Raw genomic sequence first — 16,172 nt, 5'->3', positions numbered from 1 at the left:
GCCTGTAATCCCAGCTACTCAGGAGGGTGAGGAAGGAGAATCCCTTGAACCTGGGAGGCGGAGGTTGCGGTGAGCAGAGATCGCGCCATTGCTCTCCAGCCTGGGCAACAAGAGCGAAACTCTGTCTCAAAAAAAAAAAAAAAAAAAAGAATGACTATGTGAGATGGATATTATTTTTCCCATTTTACACATGAGAAGGATAATGTCTGAGAAGTTAGAAAACTAGCAGATAGTGGGGCTGCCCTTCCCACACATTGTCTCCACAGCATTCTAGTACTCTGGATATGGTAACAATTTCACATTAACATGCTTCATAGCAGTTGACCATTCAGCAAGTTTCAATTTTTTTTTTTTCTGGCATATATTGAACGAAGTACTGTAGTGTTAAGAGACAGTAGCTGGGCAGGGCGTGGCGCCTCACACCTGTAATCCCAGCACTTTGGGAGCCTCAGGTGGATGGATCACTTGAGCTCAGAGATTTGAGACTAGCCTGGGCAACATGGTGAAAACCTATTGCCACAAAAAATACAAAAATTAGCTGGGCATGGTGGTATGCACCTGTAGTCCCAGCTACTTGAGAGGCTGAAGTGGGAGGATCACTTGAGCCTGGGAGATAGAGGCTGCAATGAGCTGAGGTCACACCACTGCACTCCAGCCTGAGTGACAGAGTGAGACCCTGACTTAAAGGAAAAAAAGAGAGAGAGAGAGAGACAAGGGCTGGGGCCAGCCTGCCTGAATTCTAACACTCATGAGCTGTATTCCCATAGTAGAGTTTTTCAACTCTCTGAACCTCAGCTTCCTTATCTGTAAGGAATGATAATAATAACACCTTCTCGATCACACTGTGAAGATAGCATGTGATTGTGCACGGCAGGAAGCATTTGATTCAGACCTTGACATACCGTGATTATTACTTGTGGTTACTGTTGTCATAACCTAGTGAGGGGATGGGACAGAGCCTATGGTTATCCCACATTGATAGATGATTAAGACTCTGAAGTTCAAAGGTTACTTGATATTCGAAGTCACACATTATCACTGAGATGGTTCTAATAATCCATGGCCTGGCTCTCTGCAGGGGGCCAGCTCCCTCAAGGGGTCCCTGCCAACTTCTAGAGGTCTCCCATGGGTTTCTGAGCATTTGCCAGCACACTCTCCCCTCATAGCAGGCAAAGCGGGAGGCACTGAGCTGCGTGCAAAGTTGAGGAAGGATGTGTAGGTGGCTGGTGCTGCAGGCTACCCGAGAACACTGGTTCTATGTACTTTGTACTCTGGGGAGCAGTTTGCAGTGGTGGGAAGAGGTGGCTGCTTGGAATAGACAAAAAGTACAGAAGCCTCTGTAGGCAAAAAGCTCTTCCCCACATGGTCTTCCATTCCTCTGTTCCAAGCCATATAAGACTTTCTCTGCCCTCAGAATAAAATCCTTAACATAGTTTCATGTCATGTTGAATTTTTTCCTAGCTCCTTCCCAGTTTGATCCCTTGAAGCATGACATTGAGCTTCTCTATCCTTCTTCCCCCATCAACTCCTACACACACACACACACACACACACACACACGCACACACACACAAGCACTCATACCTTCACACATTCATACTGCAAGCTCAGTTCTCCCCAGGCTAGGTTGAGGACCCCCCTCCCCCTCCTCAGGTAGAAATCAGCCCACATCTGGCCATCTGGACAATTGCCGGCCTGGACTCCAAGAGCAAGAGCAAATCTGCAAGCCAGCAGAGGAACCCAGCTCATTCTGAGTAAAAATAACCTGTCAAATCAATTACAGCGGCAGAACCAATTAGGGTGACCGCAGGGGAATAAATATGCAGTGTTTAACTTAATCATCTTTCTGTTCGAACAGCACTCCGGCAGGGCTGCATGACTAAGGCAAATGACTATTACATAACTGATATTTTTATTCCTTGCCCCTTCTCTTTAGAAAGAGAAGCCAGTAAGTTTCATTTTCCTTTAAAGTGGAAAAAAAGACAAAGGAAAAGAAAGAAGATTGTTTCTGAACTTGCACAAATGATTAAAAAAAAAAAGACAGCCTGGGGCCCTCTGTTAGTAACAAATTAATGTAGAACTACTCAGTAGCTATGTGACCTTAGGTGAGTCATTTTCTTTTGTGATTCTGCATCTATGAAGGGAGGCACTTAGAGCTGATGATCCCCAAGAGCCATTCTTGCAAATCCTGACTTTCTATTACCTAGGACAACTTTGACTCTGAAATTCTTTATGGCCATGGTGGGATCTTACTTACCTTTGAGTTACCCCATTGCTCCTTGTACAGTGTCTGTATACTCAGGTGCTCAATAAATACTTGCCAAACTGTTCTTTATTTCAACATTTCCTGTCTCTAGGATACTTGCTAGGGACTGGGAGATAGGCACCCAAGTAGTATAAAGAAGTTGTCTCCCATTTGAGGGAGGCCAGGCATGCCTCTGAGAAATGACACAGTCTAGTGTGCATAGGCTGGATGCATGCTGGAGGCAATAGATACTCAGAGAAGAAGGATCTTTCTTTCTTCCCTTCTTTCCTTCTTCCCTTCCTTCCCTTCCTTCTCTACCTTCCCTTCCCTTTTCCTTCCTTCCTTCTCCCTTTTTCTTTCTGTCTTTCTTTCTTTCTTTTTGTATTGTTTTTGTTTTTTTCTGAGACAGGATCTCTCTCTGTTGCCCATGCTGGAGTGCAGTGGCATGATCTTGGCTTACCGCAGCCTTGGTCTCAAGTGATCCTCCCTGTTCAGCCTTCTGAGTAGCTGGGACTACTGGTTGGAATTAAAGATAGTCAGATGTTGAGCATAAACACTTTCTTAATTGGTGGCTGCTTTTAGGCAGATTTTTAAATTTTTTGTAGAGACAGGGGGTTCTCACTCTGTTGCCCAGGCTGGTTTTGAACTCCTGGACTCAAGTCATCCTCCCATCTCAGCCTCCCAAAGTGCTGGGATTACAGGAGTGAGCCACTGTGCTTGGCCAAGAGGGATATTTCTAACCCGAGAATGGTCACGAAGCACTTCCTGGAGAAGGTGAAATAGCACTGGTCCTTGAAAGACATTTAGAATTCTGACCAGTCAATAAGATGAAAGATACTGTAGGGGTATCTGTAGGAATGGCCTATGTAGAAGTGAGGAGAGAGAAAACCTAACAGTGGTGGGTGGTTTGTGTTGGGAAGCAAAAAACGAGAAAAAAAAAAAAAAAGAAAAAAGAAAAGAAAAGATATCTTGGAATCAGACTGAGAATGCTTTGGAAGCCAGGCTGGGGAGGGTGGGGCATATCCTGGAAGCAATGGGAAAGGAAGGTGGGATGGAGTCTCTATAGTTTCATCATCTTCTCTGGCCAGTGGGTAAATTCACCATTCTAAATAGTTAGAGATGAACTTTATTTCTGTTCTGTTCTCCCTGGGAACAGCCTAGAGGTCTAGAACCATGGGGAAGGAAGTAGGGGACTGTCATTGATTGCACAGAATACAGTTCTTTTGCCCTGCCTATCATACCAAAGCCCTAGGTTTGCTTACTTTGCCCAAGTGCAAATTCACAGCTTTTCAGGGCTATAAAGGTCAATTATTAGAGCGGATGCTGTCGGTGCCCTGACCCATCTCCTCAGCACTCACCTCCACGCTGAATTCAGGTCGCTCACATCCAATACCCATGAGCACTGTGGCCAGCGTGGGGCAAAGCCCAAAGTGCCCAAGAGTTGATGTCCCTGGCAAACAGCCCTCTATGAATGAGGGACGAGCATTTGGTGGATAAATCCCCAGTTTCCTTACCCCTTGGGCAGATGAACTCTGAGGTGTGTTTTCCAACTCTGTCTCCCAGAGTGTTTCCAACACCAGTTGCCTGTGGTGACAACCTGCTCAGCAGCATGCCTCACATTGGCTTCCTTCTGTTCTCTATCTCACTTCCACACCCTTCACCTGAGTTTCTAGGGATCACCTTCTAAATGACCTATTACTCACACTTGAATCCTTGACTCAAGCTTCTGGGGAAACTGAAACCAAAATAATTCATAAATGTCCCTCATTATATGGCTGGGGAAACTGAGGCCCAGAGAGGAGAAGATGATTTGCTTAAGGTCACCAAACAGCTGGCTTAGGCGAGAGCCTGGGCCTCCAGGCCCCCAGCCCAGGGCCCTCCCGCTAGACCAGACAAGTCTTAGGTTAGTGCTCCCTCCCCTCTGCTCCCCTGCTGAGGCGCCACAAAGTCACAAGTCAGCAGCAGAAACTATTCTTCCTCCACTCCTATTTGAGCAGAAAGCAAGGGGCCTCAGCAAGGGGGAAGGGGCGAGGCCTGAGGCTCCCAGATGTGGCCCTCATTCTCCTGGAAAGTGGGCTTTTGTCTCTGCGGTAACCAGGGCAGCCGCCCCATTTATCTGGTTTTAGCAAAGCAGCCGCATCCTTTGGTTTCAACTGCTGGGGTTGAAATGGGATGTTTGCAAAATGGAGTTATTAGCCCTTAAAAAGGAGGAGGAGGGTGTTTTTTTTTCTCAGGAAAAGGAACATGAAGCTTGGGGTCTTTCCATATCAATGTTGAAGAAGTGCAATATACACAGAAATGACTTTAGGGGACCAGAGAAATGCTAAGTAAAGATGGAAACCAGAAAGTGAAGTTTAGATAGATAGAGTGATATCCTTTTTAAAGCAAGCAAATACATCTTATAACAAGGTAGCTGTTTGCTGTCAGTGAAAGGAATCCAAGGGGAATATTGCTGAGAAACAAAGACATTTTCTGTCTCTTTAAATAACTCAAGGCAGCCTGACATCTTAGTTAACAGAGGAAACAAAGATGTTGTATGCTCAGGGAAAGGAAACTATTTTTCTCTTGAAAAGAAAGCAGATGTTATCATCTAGCTCTAGAAAAGTTTGAGGTACCCAAGCACAATGTGACACTTTGCCAGGTTTAATAAACATTGCTTTGATGTGCCAACAACCCCTAACTAAACTGGTCAGTTAAATGAACTAACCTTTAGGCTACTAATGGATTATTATCATAGTTCACCTCTCTGTGTATGAAGTTCCCTTGAGCAAATCCCTAGACTGAAGATCCCTTGAGCAAATCATTCTATCCTTGCCTTGCCATGAAGTATTTGTGAAGGGCTAATTGCAAATTCATTTGTTCCGTCATTCAGAAATTCAGTATTTTTACTGTGTGGTTGGACAAATACAATACATGCAGATGATGGACTAAATTGGTCACATTTGTAATTGTGTAAGGTCAAAAACAGGACCCAGAGCATCCATGCTGAAGGCAGGGCAGGGAAGCAAAGCTGAAAAAAGCTTGGGAAGTCAGGCTGGGGAGGGTGGGGCATATCCTGGAAGCAATGGGAGAGGAAGGTCAGAAAGTCTGTAGTCTATCCTGGGAAGGTTTCATTGAGATAATCTTTTTTCTCTGGCCCTCACATGTTTTGGGAAGAATCTGAATGAATAGGTAAGAAAGACTTAGTAGCTTGGCTGGGGCAGATGGCATATGATGTAGAATTGTTAGATTAAGTTGGAAAGATAATGTGAGTTTCAGTTTGGAGGACTTGAGATGCATGCAAAGAAGCCTAGGCTTTATCCTAAAGGTAGCAGGGAGCCATTGGATGTTCAGGATCATACTGGGGGAGGAAAATTGAGCTCAAGATGGTTGCCTACTTACCCTCAAAGGGCAGTCTTTAGCATCCCTGATATGATATTGATATGATGAATCACTTATGAAGTCCATTCACCCAACTGGCTAATTTTCTGTCTTTGGGGTTGCAGGAGGAAGAAAGGAGGTAAGTTATTGGATTTCAAAGTACAAAGTGGAAGAGGAATTTCTCAATTGGATCAATCAGTAGGGACACACTCTCCCTGCTGGGAGCCAAGAGCCAGCTGTTGCCCAGGTCAGGTGCAAACTATGGAATTATAGCAGCACCCATTTGAGCAGCTGGTTAGAATGCTTCTGGGTTTTCCCTTAGACACTTAACCTTTTTATAGCTCAGCCACAAAACTTTTGCTTCAGGCCAGACCTCAGCCTGTTACTTGCTTAATTAATTGTTTTTCTTTCCAGCATCCCTCCAAAATCTATCAGAGAATAATACTTCAGCTAGGTCTCTTGCATTTCTGCAAGAGGTCTCTTCATTTCTGAATTATTTGGGTTTTTCCCCTTCCCCTCCTCTGAGACCAGACTTTGGAAATGTATGTTTCAATCAATACTCTATTAAGCAGAAAGCTCAGGGAGGAGAGGATGCAAGGTAATAACATTTTCTGGCTAATGGAGGATTCTTTTAATAAAACTCAATTTGTTTCAGTCCTCTTTGTAGCTGCTGGTTATTAAAAAAATCTCCGAGTCCACTTTTTCTGCCCTCTGGTTGTGATTAAGTGAATCCTTGCGAAGAGGGTTCTTGTAGGCCACAGAGGAGCCGTGTGGTCATCAATAACCACAGGCCAGGGTTGGAAAATAGGATGGAAAAGGAGAAGGGTAGGGGTTAGCCACCACTGACTGTGTGGCTGCAGGGCACCATGGGAACCCCAGCTGGCTGCCACCACACCCTTCACTCACCCTTCACCAGCCCCCTCCCCTCACCTAACCCAGCACAGGAAGGCAGGGCCAAAGTCAAGACACAATCTTCTTTCTTCCCTAATCTTCACCCAACTTTCTTGAAGAAAAGGCAGACATTGGGGAAAATGCTGTTAAGGGGACTTGTTTTTTGTTTTGTTTTGTTTTGTTTTTGAGACAGTGTCTTGCTCTGTTGCCCAGGCTGGAGTGCTATGGCGTAATCTTAGCTCATTGCAACCTCGACCTCCTGGGCTCAAGCGATCCTCCCACCTCAGCCCTGCCAAGTAGCTGGGACCACAGGCATGCACCACCATGCCCAGCTTAAATTTGTTTATTTTTCTTTTAGAGATGGGGGCTTCCTATGTTGCCCAGACTGCTCTTGACTCCTAGGCTCAAGTGATCCTCCCGACTCGGTCTCTCCAAGTGTTGGTATTACAGACATGAGCCACCATGCCCAGTCGAGGGGATTTTTTTTTTTTTTTGAAACAGTCTTGCTCTGTTGCCCAGGCTGGAATGCAGTGGCACAGTCTCAGCTCACTGCAACCTCCACCTCCCAGGTTCAAGCACTTCTCCTGCCTCAGCCACCTGCTGGGATTACAGGCGCGCCCGGCTAATTTTTATATTTTTAGTAGAGACAGGGTTTCACCATATTGGCCAGGCTGGTCTCGAATTCCTGGCCTCAAGCAATCCACTTGTCTTGGCCTCCCAAAGTGCTGGGATTACAGGCATGAGCCACTGCGCCCAGCCTAAGCAACTTCCCAGGGAAATCCCGGGAGTCTGGATGTCCTGGGTCAGTGCATTAGCAAGAACATCGGCCTATCAGCCAAGAGAGTTCATTTCTTGTCCTGACTCTGCCATGCATTACCTGTGTGGCCTTGGACAAGTAGCCTCTCCTCTCTGGGCCACATTAATGTGTCTGTAATGGGAGGGGGCTGGGCTGTGGTCTGCAAGTTCCCTTCCATGGAGCTGTAAAATTGGGATAATAACAACGCCTTCTCTGCTCACCTCAAAGAGGTGTGGGAAGATAAAAATAAAAAATGATTGGAAATACTTGGTAAGTTGTAAAGCCCTATGTAATCGGGAAGAGTAAGTCTCTATGGGAGGCTTCCTTCAGCAGTCAGGAACTTCTTAATGCAAACCAGGTGTTGGTGCAATCAGACTTGAGGTCTCCCAGCCTGGGGAGACTGTGGCTGGGGGAGGGGGAGGAGAAGGGAAGTGAGGTGGGCAGCCTGGCCTCCCAGAGTCTCCCTTCATACATGGCTCCTCATTTTTCCTTGGTGCCCGTACACAGCAGGATGACACCCCCACCCACACCCTTACTCCCTGCCCAGGATGACACCTCCACTCCCACCCTGTGCCCAGGATGAAACCCCCACCCCAAGCCCAGGATGACACCTCCACCCCATCCCATGCCCAAGATGGCACCCCCACCCCCACCCTGTGCCCAGGATAACAGCCCCACCCCCACCCCATGCCCAGCATGACTCCCCACCCCCACCCCGTGGCCAGGATGACACCTCCACCCCATTCGGTGCCCAGGATGACAGCCCCACCCCCACCCCATTCCCAGGATGGCACCCCACCACCACCCTGTGCCCAGGATGACACCCCTCACCACCCCACACCCAGGAGGACACCCCACCCCCACCCCATGCCCAGGATGACACCCCACCACCACCCTGTGCCCAGGATGATACCCCTCACCACCCCACACCCAGGAGGACACCCCACCCCCACCCCGTGCCATGATAACACCCCCATCCCCACCCCATGCCCACGATGACACTCACCCCCACCCACACCCCATGCCTAGGATGACACCCCACCACAATCCGGTGCTTGGGATGATACCCCTCCCCACCCCACACCCAGGAGGACACCCCACCCTCACCCCATGCCCAGGATGACACCCCCACCCACACCCCATGCCTAGGATGACAGCCCCAACCCTGTGCCCTGCTCATGCTCTGCTATGCTGTGAGCACCTCCCCTGTTTCTGTGATTTCTCTCCCTAGGTCCTTCATCATCCCCCGCCCAGGTGAGAAACTGAGCCACCTCCAGAGGGAGGTCAGGTGATGGGCCCAAAGTCCCCCACGAGTCAGAGCCTAACTAGACCCTGGTCTGTAGTATTATGGGAAAATCACGAGCTCTGACAACAGAAGGTTCTAATCCCTGCTGGCCAATGCCTTACTCCCCAGCGGTGTGACCTTGGGCAGGCGATTTAAATTCTCTGAACCCCAGTTTCATACTTGTCAGGGAGGACTTCTGTACACTTCTCAGGAGGTTCCAGCTGAGGTGAGCCCCCTTTTGCCCACAGTAATGACCTCAACATTACACCCTTATTTTGGACGATGCTGGCACTGGAGAGGTGCTTACAAAAGTGCCAGGTATGGCTGCAGCTGTAAGGTATAATTTTCTAGATGGCTTCCATCTGAAGCTCTAAAAACCTGTCCCCTCCTGAGTACCTGCCACTGAGAAGACCCGGTCTTTCCAACTGGGGCCTCACTTTAGGTTCACCCTGATTCCCACACAGCTTGCTCTCCACTCCCCCAGGCTTCGACCTTGAGGCTCATCTGTTCTCAGGAGGGGGTTGGGACAGAGCCACAACTCTGGGACATCATCCCTCTTCAAAGGTGCAGGGGAGTTTTCGGGAAACGGAAAACTTTAGCCAGGTGGGTTGTGGTTTGGTCCCTTGAGCTCGGGGTTTAACTGAACCTTAAGATGAATTCGGCATGTGTGTGAAATCTCTGCTCTGTGTCCCCAGCTGCAGGACAATGGGGGCCATTTAGGACTTTGCACATGGGATGAAAACATCTGGTTCAAATAACACACACACACACACACACACACACACACACCCCCCAACAGGAATACATTACAATAGGAACAATCATTCTTAAACCGAATGTACTCTCCCACTTTTCAATCCGGGGATCATGAGAAAAAATAGGACCCAATCCCTGTCCTGGAGGAACGGGAGAGACCATCTTATCTACACTGCTGGCTTTAAAGTTAGGGAATCTGAGACCGGGAGTCACTGGTCTAAGGTCTTACAGCAAGCGAGAGACAGCAGTGAGACAGGAAGCCGGGTGGCCCAACTTCCAGACTTCAGCCTTTCCCCAGCTCCACATGCACGGAGGAGGAGGTAGAGGGCAAAGAAACCAGGCCCTTTAGATTCTCGTGGACAGAGAATCCCGTTTCGCCAAGAGATCAGAGGGCTCAGGGTCCCCAGCCTGCCGATGGCTTTTTTTCATGTGCAGCAAGGCCATCTGTGCAGCCAGTCTTGACGCTGCAGCCAAGAGCGAGACCCCAGAGTCTTGGAGTCTGCTGGGGACTCCTGGGAGATGCGTTCCACGACCAGCCAGGGTGTGCACAGGTGGGTGGGTGAGCGGCGGCGCACGGGGTGGGCGGGCGGCGCGCGTGCAAGGGGAGAGCGCGGCCGCGGCGGGGGGCGGTGGGCGCGCGGGCCAGCGTCGCCGACGGAGGCCGAGTCTCCTGGAAGCCCGTGCAGAGGAAGTGGCGAGGACTAGAGCGGGGAAACGGGGCCGCCTCCGCCGCGGAGCGACGGCGCCTCCAGCAGCGTCCCGGGCACGCTTGCGCCCTGCAATGTGCGCGTCCTTCGCGAAGAACGTCCCGGGAGGCCCCACCGTGCAGTCTCGCTCTGTTTCGTTCTTTCTTCTGAATTTCTGTGGTCCTGCCTCCTGCCAGGGTCCCTTCATTAGGGTTCTGCTGCCCAAGGTCCCCGCGTGGATTTTCTCCGGGGAGGTAATTCGGCGAAGGTCTGGCGCCTCCTTCCCACCTGGCCTTTCTCCTTCGGAGAGTCCGTGCTTTCTGCTGCCCTGAGGGGACAGAAGTGTCCCTCCGTATGTACCCCCATCCTGTCTTCCCTGAAGACTGCCCCTGCGCCCACACGACCCCATGGCCAGTGCTGTTAAAACCAAGCACACCCCGCAGCGAGTAGAGGAAGGGCTGGGAAAAGCCACACTGTGTTCTTGTCCTTACCTACCCACCCCCCAGCCCCGCGGCTCTTCCCCTAAGTATAGGACTGAATTGCTGAGGGACCTCAGATTTCCCCAGCCCGCCCCGTCATCAACAGGAAGAACCGCACAGTGGTTGGGCTTGAAGCCCTCAAGCAGGTTGTGTCCGGATTCAAATCTCTGCCCTATGCTTTCTAGACATGTGACCTTGTCACTTTGTTTTATTCATATTCGTATGAAAAGCACTTACTGAGAACTTACCAGACAACTTTCTTGGCATCGCAGACAAAGCAGTGAACAAAAGGTCCAGGTGGTGATGGAACTTCCATTGTAGGTGGGGAGGCAGACAATGCATAAATATCTTCATTAGATGGTGATAAGTGTTAAAATGAAGACTGTAGCAGAGTGAAGGGACAAAGTGTGGCAGAGGCGTGCTATTTTAGTGAGAGTGATCAGGGAAGGCCTCTCTCACAAGCTGACATTGGGCAGAGACCCAAAGCAAGTAATGGAGCTGTAGTGCTCCAGGTGAGAGCTTTCCAGGCAGAGGGAACAGCAAGTGCAAAGGCCCTGAGGCAGGAGTTCAAAGAACTGGAGGGCGCAGAGTGAAGGGGACAGTGGTAGGGGATGAGGTCAGAGAGGAAGTGGAGGGTGCATATTTCGTGGGGCCGTGTAGGTCAGGGTAAGGGTTTTGAATTTTGTTCTGATGAGAAAGAAAGTCACTGGGGAGTCCTAACATGACCTAGCTGATATTCTAAAAAGCAGCATTAAGGGTAGACCATGAGGGGAATAAGGAGATGGTTTCACTAATCCAGGTAAACAATAATGTTGGCTGGAACCTGGTGGTAGTGATGGAGGTGGATTCTGGATATATTTCAGGTTGGATTGAATAGGGAGTATAAGAGCTATAGAGGAACTGAGAATATTGTGTACTTTGTTGTTGTTGTTGTTGTTGTTGAGACAGAGTCTCGCTCTGTCGCCCAGGCTGGAGTGCAGTGGCACAATCTCGGCTCACTGCAAGCTCCGCCACCTGGGTTCACGCCATTCTCCTGCCTCAGCCTCCCAAGTAGCTGGGACTACAGGCGCCTGCCACTATGCCTGGCTAATTTTTTTTTGTATTTTTTAGTAGAGACAGGGTTACACCGTTTTAGCCAGGATGGTCTCGATCTCCTGACCTCGTGATCCACCCCGCTCGGCCTCCCAAAGTGCTGGGATTACAGGCGTGAGCCACCGCTCCTGGCTGATGTGTACATTTTTTACCTGAACAACTGGAAGGATAGAGTTGCCATGAACTGACATAGGGAAAGGTGAGGGTGACGCAGGTTAGGGTAGTAGAGCGGGAAGATCAGGAGTTCCATTTTGGACATGTTTTGTTGGTGGTGCCTATTGGACATCCAAGTAGATGTGCCTCGAAGGCAGTGGGATGTGTGATTTGGAGTTTGGAACAGAGGTATGATTGGAGAGAGAAATTTGAGATCTCTTGGTATAGATGATGTTCGAAGCCTTGGGACTGGGTGAGATGACGTAGGGTTTCAAATGTTGTGTATACCGAGGGCTCCTAAATGCTTCTCTCCCGCTAGACCTCTGTCTTGAACTCTAAACTCTTACATCCAACTGCCTTCTTCAGTTCTATAGTATACTCTAGAGGAATCAAAAAACCAGAAAGAGATCTGGTATCCTCATTGTTTCCCCTGGAGAGGTCATAGTTTTTTGTCTTAGAATGTAAGAGCTGGAAATGATCCAAGTGGCCATCTGGTCAACCTCTTCAGTTTTTACAAATAAGGAAACTGAGTTCCAAGAGAGGAAGTGACTTGCTTAAGGTCCAATTCGGAATTAAACATCAGGGCTCCAGGTGCTGTCCACAGTGTCACAGCTGCCTTTCTGAAAGTAGAAAGAGCAGTGCTCAACTCAAACAGGAGTCTGAACTCATTGTTCTCCTGTCTGAAATCCTTCAGTGCCTCCCCGTCATCTCCTTGTGATGAAGTCCAAGTTCCTTAGGAGGATAGGTAAGTACTTGCTACCTTCACCAACTGCATTTCTGCTACTCCCAGGGGTCTGCCCATACCAAATGACCAGTGAGTTTCCTGAAGAAGCCCTGGTATTCCACGCCTCCAGACCTTTGCACAGACTCTCATCTCTGCCTAAATACCTTTCCACTATCCCTGTCTGTTCCTACTCACCCTTCAAGTTTCAGCTTAGATGTTTCATCCTTCAAGAAATAGTCCCTAAAAGCCTCCCCTCAATCTGGACCAAGTACTGCTCCTCAGAGTCTCTGTTGATACCCTGTTACCATGTTTTGTCTATTTTTTTTAGCTTTTGTACATCTCCAGGGCTGGGTAGAGGGTAGAGTTAATGGTTCAAAGGGGATGATGAAGTAAACCACACGTGGTAGTGTTTCAGGATGAAACCAGAAAAGATGAAGCTCCCACCTCAGCGCACCCCCAGAGAGGACTTTTTGACTAATTGTCTTGGAATCAGGCAGGCCTGGGCTCAAGTTCCAGCTCAGCTAGTTCTTAGCTGTGTGACCCACGATTCTGTACCTGTAAAAAGAGTTAATAAAAAGATCTACTTTGAGGGATCATTGTGAGAATTTGTTGAGAGCAATCTTGGATCAGGGTAAAGCTTAAAGGATGATAGATGTAGTTGCTGTTATTCGTGCTCAGCCCTCTTTCCTTTGGAAACACACACACGCACAGACACACACACACACACACACACACATCACGTGCACATTGTAGAGTGGACATAATGGGGGAACCCAGCAGGTGATCACCAGAAAAGAAAGGGGTCAGCAGGTGGGAAGGCCAGGCTTTGTCTGCAGAAGGCCTGAGTTAACTAGCATTTCCTCCAAAGGGCAGCAGTGTTACTTTCAAGCACACAGCCTGAACACAACTAGCAAAGCTTTGACAAGCAGAGCCTGGAGAACTGGCTTTAGGAAGAGGTAACCTTGATTTCCCAGGAAGGCCTCAACTGTAAATAAACAGCTGCTTCCAAAGTGCCCTTTCCCTCCCCCTTTCTGTGCTCTGCCTGTCTCCTCCCCTCTATCTCCACCTTTCACTCTTCCACATCACACCCTGCGCACGTCTTATCCTTTGGCTCCCTGGAATGCTTCCTGTTATCTTACCCTGTTGGAGGCCTGAGTTGTCATTAAGGCTGACAGAGGGGCACCCATGGTGGGGAGGGCTTTGGCTTCCAGGAGAGAAGCCTGTAACTGTGGAAAGGAGGCCCCATGAGAGGCCCATTTGGAGTCTTCCCACACTCTCCCCTTCCCACACCCAGCCATCTGCTCAGACACCTGCTGAGTGCACCTGTGAATTCTAGTGTTCTCCCTGCTCTAATTGGGCATCTCCCGAATTGAGCTCATCTTTAACACTGGCCATCTCTAGCTGGGCTTTGGCTTCCAGTGGTATCTCCTGGGCAATAGCCCTGGCCCAGATCCCACTTCTGTCTCATTAATCTTAACTGAGAACTGACAGCTTCTGAGGAGTCCCACCTTCACTGCCAGCCCCAGGTAGGATGGGCCCGCCACCGCCAGTCTGCAGGGCTCAGTGCAGCCTCTTCTGTGAAGGCTTCTCCATACTTTCGAGTCCTTGCTGAATCCCTGTCTTTGAACTCTAAAGCCTTGCCCTTCTCTGTCATAAGAACGATCTGTAGTCATCAATTGAGTCCTCAGTTACAGACTTGAGAAATCAAACCGTTTTTGCATAGTGTAGTGAATAAGAAGGCATTCTTTATAGTCACCAAATTCTGATTCTGCTGAGGAATTTAGGCAAATGACTTCACCTCTCTGGGCCTCAGTTTCTGCATCTGTAAAATGGGCTACGGGGCAGGGCGCGGTGGCTCATGCCTGTAATCCCAGCACTTTGGGAGGCTGAGGCGGGTGGATCACAAGTTCAGGAGTTCAAGACCAGCCTGGCCAGGATGGTGAAACTATGTCTCTACTAAAAATACAAAAAAATTAGCCTGGCATGGTGGTGGATGCCTGTAATCCCAGCTACTCAGGAGGCTGAGGCAGGAGAATCACTTGAACCTGGGAGGAGAAGGTTGCAGTGAGCCAAGATCGCGCCACTACACTCCAGCCTAGGTGACAGAGCGAGACTCCATCTCAAAAAAAAAAAACAAAACAAAAAAAGAAAGGCTACGAATAACCATTTTTATGGGGCTACTTATGAGGATTAAATAGGTTATTGCACCACATACCTTGCTGACAGCCTGCCACATAATAAGTGATCAATAAATGGCAGCATTGTTATTATTTAGAGGGGCACAGATTAAACATGTGCATTCTAGGGACAGATAACTTGCTTTAAAAGTGTTTCACTACTTACCCTCTTTGGGATCTTGGGCAAACTTAACCTTTGTAAGCCTTGGTGTCCTTATCTGTGAAATAAAACTAATAATGTCTATTTTTTCCTTTCCAAGTTTTAGGTTCAAGGGATATACGTGCAGGTTTGTTACATAGGTAAATTGCATGTCATAGGGGTTTGGTGTAATTTTATCACCCAAGTAATCAGCATAGTACCTGATAGGTAGTTTTTCAGTCCTCACCCTCCTCCCACCCTTTACTCTCAAGTAGGCCCTGGTGTCTATCATTCTCTTCTTTGTGTCCCTGTGTACTCAATGTTTAGCTCCTACTTATAAGTGAGAACATGTGGTATTTGGTTTACTGTTCCTGCATTAATTCACTTAGGATAATCGCCTCAGCGAAGGACATGATTTCATTCTTTTTTATGGCTGCATAGTATTCCATGGTGTGTATGTACCACATTTTCTTTATTCAGTCCACCACTGATGGGCCTCTAGGTTGATTCCATGTCTTTGCTGTTGTGAATACTGCCGAGATAAACATATGTGTGCATGTGTCTTTATAATAGAACGATTTATATTCCTTTGGGAATATACCTAGAAATGGGATTGCTGGGTCGAATGGTAGTTCTATTTTTAGTTATTTGAGAAATCTCCAGACTGCTTTCCACTGAAAGCAGCTAAACTAATTTACATTCCCACTTTCAGTGTATAAGAGTTCACTTTTCTCTGCAATCTTGCCAGCATCTGCTATTTTTTGATGTTGTAGTAATAGCCATTCTGATAATGTCTATTTTTAAAGTTGAAGAAACTGAGGCACGGATAGATTAAGTGACTTGCCCCAGCTATCCTAGGACACAAATAGTAGGTATCAAATACAGGAAATGAAGGCTCTAGGGGCTGCTCACTTGACCACTATTGCAGAATGATATGAGTGACACATAATGACACACTCCCCATAACAGGAGAGTGGAGAGAGATGAGCCATCATTTCTGCTGGGGGTATGGGAGGAGACAGAGAAAGTTTTAAACAGAAGGTGAAAACTACCCTAGTCCTGGAAAGATAGTGAATGCAGCTAAGCTGGAAATGAGGTTAGAACATCATCCTAGATGGTTGCATAACAATGCACATGTACTTAATGTCATAAAACTGCATACTTAAAAAGGGTCAAAATGGTAAAAGTCATTATTTATTTATTTATTTATTTTTTTGAGATGGAGTTTCGTTCTGTCGCCCAGGCTGGAGTGCAGTGGTGCAATCTCGGCTCACTGCAAGCTCCGCCTCCCAGGTTCACACCATTCTCCTGCCTCAGCCTCCTGAGTGACTGGGACTACAGGCACCCACCACCATGCCCGGCTAATTTTCATATTTGTAGTAGATACAG

The 16,172-nt window shown here is 48.2% G+C and overlaps 1 long non-coding RNA gene across 2 annotated transcripts in view; it reads left to right on the top strand.

Moving 5' to 3' along the window:
- The window catches only part of LOC104002349 (uncharacterized), a 75,205-nt gene that overhangs the window by 15,363 nt on the left and 43,670 nt on the right, over positions 1–16,172 (top strand). The window contains exon 1 of one of the 2 annotated variants that reach the window (XR_010151763.1): positions 9,285–9,884. The exons of the other annotated variant lie outside the window; for it this stretch is intronic. This is a non-coding gene — a long non-coding RNA (uncharacterized LOC104002349). Of the gene's footprint in view, positions 1–9,284; positions 9,885–16,172 lie in introns of those variants that run through there. 2 annotated transcript variants of the gene reach the window in all.

This window comes from Pan troglodytes, chromosome 16 (genome assembly GCF_028858775.2).
Source record: "Pan troglodytes isolate AG18354 chromosome 16, NHGRI_mPanTro3-v2.0_pri, whole genome shotgun sequence".
NCBI classification, from domain to species: Eukaryota; Metazoa; Chordata; class Mammalia; order Primates; family Hominidae; genus Pan; species Pan troglodytes.
This window is presented reverse-complemented; position numbering and strand designations above follow the sequence as displayed.